General features: G+C 34.9%; 1 protein-coding gene and 1 pseudogene across 10 annotated transcripts in view; one reads left to right on the top strand and one right to left on the bottom strand.

The window, feature by feature from the left end:
- Window positions 1-12,141, bottom strand: part of Erc1 (ELKS/RAB6-interacting/CAST family member 1) — a 521,572-nt gene that overhangs the window by 113,843 nt on the left and 395,588 nt on the right. The window lies entirely within an intron of this gene.
- On the top strand, window positions 11,141-12,000 carry LOC106026191 (calcium-binding tyrosine phosphorylation-regulated protein-like; annotated as a pseudogene).

Genomic DNA, 12,141 nt, shown 5'->3' with positions numbered 1-12,141 from the left:
ATTCTATTAGAGATAGCGGGAGGCATTATGGTAAACCATTGTTGATCACCTTGTATTATGTTTTCACAGTATCTATTATGTCCACCCTTTTGACTTGACCGATTCTGTTCTGTTATGTCACATTTGGTTTTACTCTCTTCCAAAAAAGTAATAAGAACCGTGGGAGCAATGAAACCCAAAATGTGTAATAGTCATTGTACAAAAGAGAGGAAAAGAAAGTGCTCTAAACTATATAACTGCATGTATATTTAAGTGTATAAGATAGAAAATGATATCACAGAGTTTTATTGGATCATTGAACAGAACTGTTTGCAGTATCACTGATGGAATGTCCACTTTACAAGCTTTAATTTTGTGACTTGAACAATTATTTCTAAGATGACAATATGTAATCCATTAACTAGTGATTTCCTACTGTTCATTTTTTTTCTGCAAATCTGTATAACTTGTACCCTTTCTCTGCTTTTTTTTCTTTTCTCCTTAAATAAAATTAAAAAAAAAGAAAAAAAAAACAAACAAAAACAAAACAAAAAAAAACATCATGGTACTGGCATAAAAACAGACATGTGAGTCAATGAAACCGAATAGAGAATGGAGAAACAATCCCAGGCATACTAGGCTATTGGTCTCTAACAAAGGGGCCCAAAGCCATCTGCTATAGTGAAGAGAGTATCTTTGACAAATACTGTTGAGAAACAGGATATAACAATAATAGTAAACCTATGGCATGAATGTTGCTGCTGGCTGTTTTTTTTTTTTTTTTATCATCAAAAGCTTTAAAAGGTTCACCACGACAGGGCTATACACTTGCAGAAGACTGAAGCTAAACTCGTATCTTTTACATACACTAAACTAAAATCAAAGTGGATCAAAGATCTAAGTATTAAAACAGAAGGATTAAAATGCTGGAAGATAAAATAGGTAAAATTCCTGAAGATATAGGTGTAGACTAGGACTTTCTAAAGAGAACCCCAATACTAGAAGAAATAACACTGAAAATAGATAAATAGAATTATATCAAATTAAAAGCTATTGCAGAGTCAAGCCATTGCAAATCAACAGAGTAAAGAGACAACATACACAATGGGAAGAAAAGAAACTGGGAAGATGCTGGAGGAGAAAACAACAGCAAATCAGCCTCTCTGAGATTTGCAGGCAGGACTCATCACAAACGACAAATTTGTTATTTGTTAAAGAAGAAATCCAAGAGGAAAATATAACAACCATAAATATATATGCACCTAATTACCCAACTATATAAAACGAACATTAATGGATAAGAAAAATCAAAATAAGCAATAATACAATTGTAAAGAGGGAACCTCAGTACCCCACTATTACATATAGACAGACAAAATAATAAAGAAATATCAAATCTTTGAAAAACAGACTTAAAAGATATCAATAGAACTCTCTACTTGACAACAGAACACACTCTTCTCAGCAGCATGAGATGTTCTACAAAGCAGACCACATACTGCCTAATAGAACCTGCTTAAATAAATGCAAACTAAATTATATATATATATATATATATATATATATATATATATATATATAGATAGTTATTTTGGTACCAGGAATCAAACTCAGGACGTTGCACTTGCCAGGCAAGTACTGTGTCAATGAACTATGTCCCTAGCTCTTCTTGCATATTATCAGATCACAGTACAATGAAATTAGAACTCAATGGCAAAAGAAACAACAAAAACTTTATAAACACATGAAAGTTAAATAACAACCAATGGGTCACAGAAAAAAATTACACAAGAAATTAAGACAGCTTTCTATACTCACATGATAATGTCAATATAATACAGCAGAACTTACAGGAGGCAATGAAAGCACTCCTATGAGGAAAATTTGTAGCACTGATTGCCTACATCAGTAAAAGAATAAGTTTAAATAACCTAATGTTTAACCTCAAGCTTCTAGAAAAAGAAGAGCAAGTTAAACTCAAAGCACACAGGAGGGAGGAAATTACAAAGATCAAAGCAAAAATTGATGCAACTAAGAATAAGAACACAATACAGAGAATCATTGAAGAGTAGGATCTTTGTAAGATTAAATAAACAAACCCTTAGCCAATCTTATTTAACAAAGGAAAGCAAAGACCCAAATCCGTGTGATTAGGGTGAAAAAAGGGTGAAATCACAATGAATCCTGCAAAAATCCGGAATACCTACTTTGGGAACCTGTAGTCTAATGAGATGGAAAAATGCAGAAGAAATGGACAGATTCTTAGATACATGTGAATTACCAAAGCTAAATCAAGAAGATATAAAAATTCCAAATAAATCAGTCAATAAAATCGAAGATGTCATTAAAAAACCACCAATAAAGAAAAACCTTGGACCTGATAGATTCACTGCCGAATTTTACAAGAACTTCAGAGAAGAACTTTTTTTTTTTGGTACTGGGGATCAAACTCAAGACCTCGTGCTCATGCCACTGAGCTAAATCCTCAGCCCACTTATGACCTTAATGCCACTACTCTCAAACTCATTCCTGGGAGCAAGCATTACCCGGATACCAAAACCAGAGAAGGATCAAATCAAAAGACAACTACAAGCCACATAAACTTAGATACAAAAATCTTCAATAAGACTCTGGCAACAGAATGCAGGAAATCATCAATAAGTTTACATACCATAACAAAGTAAAATTCACCCCAGGGATCCAGGAATGGTTCAACATATGCAAATCAATAATCAATAAATGTAATATACCTTAACAGAGCCCAGGAAAACACACACACACACACACACACACACACACACACACACACACACACGATTATATGAAGAGACACAGAAAAATTATTTGACAAAGGCCAACACTCATTCATGATAAAAATTATACAGAAAATTGGAATACAAGGTTTTTTAATCTCAATCTGATAACAGTCATCTACAGCATACCAACAGCTAACATTATACTAAATGGTCAACAACTGAATTTTCACTGTACAATCACGAACAAGACAAGTATGCCCACTATCACCATTCCTGTTCAATATAGTTCTGGAAACATTAGCCAGATGAATTACACAAGAGAAAGAAATAAAAGGAATGAGGATTAAAAATGAAGTTAAATTATCATTATTAGTGGCTGACAAGATACTCTACATAGAATATCCTAGAAACTCCAACAAAAGACTTGTAGACTTAATAACCAAATTTGATAGCATAGCAGGATACAAATTCAATACTCAAAAATTGATAGCATTCTTGTACACAAATAACAAACTCATTGAGACAGAAATTAGGGAAATCACACCTCTCACAAATAGTGTCAAGAAAAACGAAACACACAGGAAATACATACTCTGAAAAAAGGAGAAGAGGATATAAGAAAATGGAAAAATACCCCTTGTTCTTGGGCAGAACTAATATACTGAAAATGGCCATATTTCTAAATCTGCTATACAGATTTAATATATAATGTATTCGATCAAAATACCAACAGCACACCTCACAAAACTAGAGAAAAATTCCTAAAATTCATATAGAACTAGAAGACACCTAAAAAAAAAGGAATTCTGGACAACAAAGACAAGGTCAGAGGCATCACAATCCCCAACCTGAAAGATTGCCTTTTTAATAAATGGTGCTAGAAAAACTAACTCTGCACATGCTGAAGATTAAAACTGGACCCGTATCTTCCACCAGGCGCTAAACTAAATTTGTAATGGATTGAAGATCCAAAAAGAAACATGCAATCTGCTGACATACAGAGTAATTAAAACTTGAAGATATAAATATAGGCAAAGACTTTATGAACAAAACTCTAATTGTGCAGGAAATGATACAATCAACAACTGGCATATTTTTAAAAATTTTTTTATTAAAAAAATTAAAAGAAAGAAGGAGATTAAGATAAAAGAGGACATAACAACATAATAACACAGGTCAGAACAGAACAATTTAAGCAACATAGTGTTTCACCACAACATAACAATGTAAACAGACATAACGGTAGCTACCATCCTGTCTCTTTCGTTGAAATATTTGAGTATAACTTCATATATTATAGCATCAAACACAACATGACAGTGTAAAACCATTCAAGAGAATGAAAGTATTACAGGGTATTTAGAACCAACTAACAGAAAACAAACAATAGTTTCTATATTATCGCCTTGTCTATAAAAATTTTTGTTTATACTATTCACATATAATAAAATCCAGTGAGATACAACATGATAAACTGATGGAGACAGAAGAACAAGAGCTTTTTGGGACTTCAAAATAAGATGATATTATATCAGCATTAATTATTATATTGCCTTGTTTTCTTCAAAATAACTGTTCATACCATCACAGACAATAAAATCAAACAACCCAGAATAGAACCATTCCAATTAATGAAAACATTATAAGGCTTCAAAGCAATATAATGGGGCATCACATACTTTATGAGGCAGGAGGATCATTGTGAGTTTACCACATACTTTTATGTATTCTTACCATTTCTTACACTAGGAAAACAATTCGGTATTATACATGTGAGTTTGATTTATTTCGCTTATGAGTGTGGCACCCCATCATATTAAAAAGCTTTTGCACAGCAAAAGTAGCCAGCAAAAGAATGAAGAGACAACCCATAGAATGGGAAAAATTTTCACCAGCTACTCCTCACACAAAGGACTGATATTTAGAATATACAAAAAAACTCAAAGAAATTAGACCTCACAAATTAAAAATCTCACTCCAAAAAATGGACCTTTGAAGTGAATGTATACTTCTCAGATGAAGAAGCACAAACAGCAAAATTTTAAAAAAACAGTTCAACACTGCTGGTCATTGAGAAATGCAAATGAAAACAACATTGAGGTTTTACTCCATAAAGAATAGCTATACTCAAGAAATCAATAACAAGTGCTGTGCAGAACAAAAGATCCCTTCTGTATTGTTTGTAGGAGTGTCAAGTGGTACAACCACTATGGAAATCAGTATGAAGATTCCTCAAAACACTAAAAGTAGAGGTTCCATTTGATCCAGGTTTTCCCCTTCTTGGTATCTTTCTGTTTTTGGTTTTGGTCTTTTTGAGACAGGGTCTCTCTATGCAGTCCAGGCTGGCCTTGGGCTCACTTTGTAGCCCAGGCTGGTCTCAAACTCACAATGATCCTCCTGCCTCAACCTCCCGAGTTCTGGGATTACAGGTGTGCACCACCATGCCCGGCTCCCTTGGTATCTTTCTGAAAGAGTTAAAAGCATCATACCACAGTGATATATATGCACACCCAGGTTGACTATCTCAAAATAAAGTTTCATTAAAAAAACAGAATAGGCTACTTCAGGTTAAGAAGAAAATCTGGTTTACTAGGTGGTTTATGTCAATTTCTGACTATGCCATATAAATCCTAAATGCCATTCAAACGGTATCTCTATTAGTACTAAGGAAATCAGTGAAGTTCAAAGAGCTATATGGAATACTTACTGTAAGACAGCACTGGCAATCATACAAAACAGGGTGACTAATTACTGGCTTAGTAGTTTAATTTGGTAATTGCAGAAATGTAAAAATGGCTTTTTAGGCAATAACCTAAAAAATTCAAATCAATTTCACTTTACAGAAATAAATTCCAGTGACCACAATACTGCAGGGTATGGTGGTACACAGCTGTAATCTAGCACTTGGAAGGCTGAGGTAGGAGGACTGCTGTGCGTTTGAGGCCAGCCTGGGCTACAAAGTGAGTTCAAGGCCAGCTTGAACTGCATAGTGAAACCTTGTGACAAAAAGACAAAAAAAAAAAAAAAAAAAAAAAAAAAAAAAAAAAAAAAGGATAATAATAGTACTGAAGTACATTTCAAAGCTATTTTTAGATCTGTAAACAATGAATGAAAGATTAGATAGACTAAAACTCTATACAAAAATTCCAATGTGATACTCTAACTAAAGAATGCTGAACTTACTCAACTCTAGGACTGCAAGTACCATAAAGGAGGGAAAGCTATTGATTCTAATCAATCTTACTTTATGGATTTGCTATAAGGCCAGCTTATATATTCTAGGCACAAGTAACTACAATGCACATTGGATTCTGGTTGAAGGGGGAATATTGAAAAGAAGGAAAATTTACATGGCTTCATGTAAACAGATCACAACTGAGGCAAGAAGGGAATTGTGTGGGCACATAAGCTACACAGCACAGTGCACACATGGGAAATGTATGTCTGAGCTCTTAGAGTGTTCGAACTGGCTCTCCACTGATCTTTGTCATTTTGCTCCCCCCTCCACCTTTTTGCATTGATTAATAATTTCTTTCACTTTTCTTTCCCTGTTCTTTTTGCCAGTTTCAGCATTTTAACACTGTTTCTTGCTTATTTTTTACTTCTTTGTCTCACTTTATAAATTTCTATCACGTTTTCTTCCTATCTGTTTCTTCTCGGTCACCCCCACCCCTTAACTTTCTGGTCTCTCTATCTTACATCTTTCCCTTCTTCCTTATTTTACCTAGCTCCTTGTCATCTCCAGCTGCTTCTCCACCTTACAGATGTACAAATATATCAGTAGGTTATAGCTATCTTCAACCCTGAATTATATCTCCTTCACTCTCTATGCTGCGCCCAGCACAAGCATCTTCTCTATATCCTCAACACTAACCTTGTGTCTGAAATATAAGAGATATACAGGAGAACCTGACTCCCTATCTAATTTTCTTTTTACCTATTATTATTTCTCCTACTTATCTCTCCCTCTACTGATTTTGCACACCTCTTTGACCAATCCCTCCATCTCTTTCTCTTCTCCTGCTATATCTTAGACTACTAATAACAAAATACTATAGATTAAAAGAGATATGGACAAAGAGCATAAGTGTAAGAGCAGTGTATAACATATATAAGCAACATATAGTCATATTTGTCAATACTGTTATCCCAACAGCAATTCCTTCCTCCCAACACAGTAGCATCAGGGCCCAAATCAAATAATTAAATAGCTGAAAGTATGAACACTATCTCTTGGCAAATAAAGCAACAATCATCATCAAAAGATATAATCTAATTACAGGTTCTCTTTTCAACTACAATCTCTCCTCACTCTACTATACCTCAATCCTCTGCTACAAAGGGAAATATAAATACATATACACACAGGAACATGTGAAAACGAGGCAACAAAAGGCCTCTAAGGTTCCTCTATTCTATCAAGGCAGACCTAATGAGCACTGATGTAAAGGAAAGCAAACACATGGTAGTGGAACTGTATGATTTTTTTCAAAGAAGAGATGAAGAAATTTGGTGAACCTCTATGGGAAGAATCACTGATCCATAAAGAATGCTTGCTTGCTACGTGACTTGCTTCCCCATTTGTCCCTGATTTGGTCAGTTTTATCTGGACAATTAAACTTACTGGTTGACTATAGCTCTGTCCCACCTCACGCCTGTCTACCTTGCGAGTTCCCTGTTTCCCCCACTTTAGACCCACCTTACCTCATGGTTTTACTTTATAAAAATCCCTAGAAACTACACGTTTGACAACCCACTCGGGATCCCTCTGCCTCCCTCAGAAGCTTTCTTTCTCTCAATAAATATTTCTGTCTAAAAAAAAAAACCACATGTCCCAAAATTTTATGGAACTATCACTCAACATGCCCAATGTGGAAGTGGGGAAAACAGATAAAACTGAAAAAGTTCACCAAAATTGTTCAAAACATGAATGACAAGTTAACCAAAGATACAGAGTCAATTAAAAACTATCAGAAAAAACTGATATAGAATTCATAAATTGCAGAAATGACCAATATGAAGACAATATCTGAAATTGAGGACAAAATGGTAAATTATGATGAGTGCTTAGGGAAGCCACAAAAAAGAAGAGCAAGAAAATAATCACCCATTATTAGCTAACATTAAGAAAACTAACCTAGGGGCTGGGGATTTAGCTCAGCGGCATAAGTGCCTGCCTTGCAAGCAGGCAGTCGTGAGTTCGATCCCTGGTACCGATAAAAACAAAAAAGACAAAAAAAAAAAAGAACTAACCTAACCGAAGTCAGAGTAAACCTAGAAGACAGCACAGATATACTTACTAATTTGTTTACAGAAATCATAATAGAAGATTTCCTAAACATGAGAAAACAGCTCAACAAACAAATAAGCAAGGCCTCTATAATGCCCAACAACTAAGGTGGGAAATGCTCAACAAGATATCATAGCTAAATTGCTAGATATACAACAGAAAGCTAGAATTTTAAAAGCAGTCAGAGATAAAAAAAATCACATATAAAGATAAATTCATTAGAATTACAGTAGCCTTCTTAATACAAACTTTAAAGACCACAAGACCTTCGAGTGAAGTATTTCAAGCCCTAAAGACAAATAACTTCCAACCTCGATTAACATCACCAGTAAATCTTTCCTTTACAATATATGGAGAAATATGGTCATTTCATGAAAAAGAACTGAAGCAGTACTCCAGAGAATACTAAAAAATATCGTACACAGAAATGATGAATAAAGCCAAAAAATTCAGATGGAATAAAACACCTAGCAAAATCAGTGGATAAACAACAACACAAATGACAGAAAAACAAATGAATTACCAACGCAGGAACAGCACAATAACAATAATTAAACATCATCTCTGAGGAACATGTCTCAATGCTAATGGATGGCCTTAACTCTTCAGTCAAAAGACAAAGATTTGCAGACTGAGTCAACAAATAGAATCCAACAGTCTGTTGCATTCAACAAATTCATCTAATCCAAAAAGATATGCATAGACTAAAAATCAAAGGATAGAGAACAGTATTTTATTTCAAGCACCAGTACCCTGAAAACATGCAGGGGTAGCAAACTCAACTATAGACAGTGTTGATCAGAAGAGACAAAGAAGTCACTATTATATTATATAGTTAAAAGAATAATCCAAGAAGAGATAATGCTTACAGGTATTTATGCACCAAATACTGGAGCACCTATCTTCATAAAACAAATACTGCCACACATAAAAGATCAAATAAATACTAATATAATCATACTTGAAGGGTCTTCATACCCCACTTTCACAAAGCAATCAATTAAGCAAAAAGATCAGTAAAGAAGTATCAGAGCTGAACCATAGCCTTGAACCCAAGAATTTAATAGGCACCTAGAGAGTAAACCCACCCTACTACCACAGATTATGCATTCTTTTCTGCAGAACACAGTACTTTCTCTGAAACAGATGATATACTAGTTTACAAACCCTGCGTAAAAGAAAATCATTTTATGTTTAATATCAGACCATGGTGCAGTGAAAACAAATTAACCACACAGGAAACCACATAAAATTTAAAAGCCTTGGAAACTTAACACATTCACAATAGGATCATAATTAGTACATCTCACTGCTAGGCAGTTCTGATTTTACTTTGATCATTCCTTCTAGCTTTGAATCACTGGTGATACATTCATGACTGGCCCATCAGACACCTTATACCTCTTCTCAGGGAGGTCTTTCATTACAGTAACGCAGAGAAAGCCATTGACTTAGTAGACCATATGTCATCATATTACATTTCCTTAAGGAAAAAGTTATAATACAGCTAATTTATGATATAGTAGTTATAAATGCATATTATATACCACAGCAATGGAGTACCTATAAGGATTTCTATGTGGAAATTTAGAGAATTACTGATAAATTATTCACAAATATAAACAAATTTCTTTTAATTTAATGAAATAAATTTGTTGCTTATTTTAATAAAATTTAAAATTACTATGACTAGTACCAAGTAATATTAATATTAGGAAGTAATTATTAAAATTCAAACAACTAGGTAGTTTCAGTTCACTTATAGACCTTTTCTTAATTTTATTAGGGGAAAGACTTATAAAAGTGATTAGATTTATTTATTTGTATCATCAGTTGTGCAAGCTGCCCAATAGGACAGTCATGCAAATATGACCAGTGGTTCCAGCCATTCACTGAACAGTCATATATGTATCACTGGTGGTTCAAGCCAAAGGAATGTGTTAATAACAATTTCTGAGTTAATGACAATGCTCACACAATACACTGGAAACTATTTGACACAATAAAAACAGTCCTAAGAGGGAAGTTGGCTATATCCAGTGCTCAGATTAGGAAAACAAACAAGCTCAAATAAAAACTTAATGGGGAACCTTAAGATATTTGAGAAACAGTAATAATCCAGGCTGAAACTGAAATTAAGGAGAAAAACCATAAAGATTAGAGTGGAAATCAATGAAATTAAGACTAAAAAAATATAATCGACAAATTAAAAAGCTGTTTTTTTGAACCAATAAACAAAATAGATAAACCCTTAGCCAAACTTACAAAGAGAAAGACAGAGAAGATTCATATCAAAACAATTAGAAATGAAAAAGGCAAAATCACAACAGACATCCTTGAAATCTAGAAGACAGTAGCTATTACAAAAAATTACATTTCAAAATATTTGAAAAATCTTAAAGAAATGGACAGATTCTTAGATCCATATAAATTACCAAAGCTAATCCAAGACGACACAAAATGCTGAACAACCCAATAACAAGCAATGAAATTGAGACAATAATAAAATACCTACCAACTACAAAAAGTACAAGACCTGATGAATTTATGGCTGGATTCCACAAAACCCTTCAGGATGTTTTATGACCAATACTCCTTAAATTCTTCAATGAAACTGAAAGGGATAAAGTGCTTCCAAACTCATTCTTATTACTCTGATCCCAAAACCAGACAAAGACCCCCAAAAAACTTAAAATTACAGGCCAATTTCTTTTAATGAACATATATGCAAAAATCCTCAACATCTGGGTGTGGTAGCACATGCCTGTAATCCCAGCTCTTGGGAGGCTGAGGCAAGAAGATAGGGATAGCCTAAATAGCTTACTGAAACACTCTGTCTCAAATAAACAAAAATAAACAAAACAAAACAAAACACCTGTCACAAGGGATCAGTGAGGAAGTTCTATAAATCTTAGCTGGGAAGAAGTTGAGATTATAGACATCCTGCCAAAACGATTATTTCAAAGTCCAGACTTGTATCCTATGGCCTCAAGACTGCTTGAGGGAGTTAGCAGAGCTATTCTCAAAACCAATCCATTGGGGCTGGGGATTTAGCTCAGCAGCATACAAGCCTGCCCGGCAAGCACAAGGTTGCAAGTTTGATTTCCAGTACCAAAACAACAACAAAACCAATCCATCAAACATCACTGATTTTGCAGCAGCTTATTTTAAACAACTTATATTGTTTAGAGAAGGTAGTACTTCTCTGGATATATAAGATCTGGTTAAACAGTTCCTTCAGGTCAAAGTACAGAAATGGTCAGATGGAATGATACTGGAGAAGAAACCAGAACATTTAAAAGAATCTGAAGGAACATCTGTGGTCTTCAAAATCCACCCAGATGGAAAAATGCACAAACATAGAGCAGGGCAACATTTCAGGTCCACAGCTCATCAACAAAACCACCCAGTTTCCATTAGTTAGTGCCGAGGGCCTGCAGCCTGGAACAGCTGAAGCAGTTCAAGGCTCTTCTTCCAAGCCAGCCACACCCAAGGCCACCACCCCCACCCCATCACCACCTGTAGCACCCTACTCATCCTCAGCAGACCTTGCTCAGTTTACCACTCGGATGCTAGCAATAGCAACAAGTGAAGCAGAACCACCACCACCATATTCTAATAACATGTAGACTCCTTATTGTCTAACTAATACGAATCAACAAAGCTTCCTATCACTGCCACATGCACCTGTGCCTTTCCTGCAAGTAACTATTTATCTAATTCTATGGAGCCACAGTTTCTGCAGAGTTCACCAAAACTTACTTCTCCTACTTATGTGACGATGGACAACAGCAAAAAGATCAATCTCTAGTAGGCTCATATGGTCAGGAAGCACAGAATTAGAAACCTCTTCTTGGACATACTGCCCTCTCACAGTCAAGATGGCTTAAAGAGAACGCTACATTGCTGTTGCTGCAGACCACAAATTCAGAAACACACCCAGAGTCCCCAGAATGTTGGTCATTCTACAAGTAGGCATGATGGTCCCAGGCAACAAAGTCCAATTTTTCCTTCTGTTGCCTTTCCAGTTCTCCTTCTAGGTATCTTCCCTAAAGAGCTAAAAACACCATATCACAGTGACACATGCATAACAATGTTTATAGCTGCATAATTCAT

This window comes from Cavia porcellus, unplaced genomic scaffold (assembly GCF_034190915.1).
Source record: "Cavia porcellus strain 051 isolate PalLab524CR breed Dunkin Hartley unplaced genomic scaffold, mCavPor4.1 scaffold_19, whole genome shotgun sequence".
Classification (NCBI taxonomy): Eukaryota; Metazoa; Chordata; class Mammalia; order Rodentia; family Caviidae; genus Cavia; species Cavia porcellus.
Note: the sequence above shows the minus strand (reverse complement) of the source record. Positions and strands in the feature narration are given on the sequence as shown.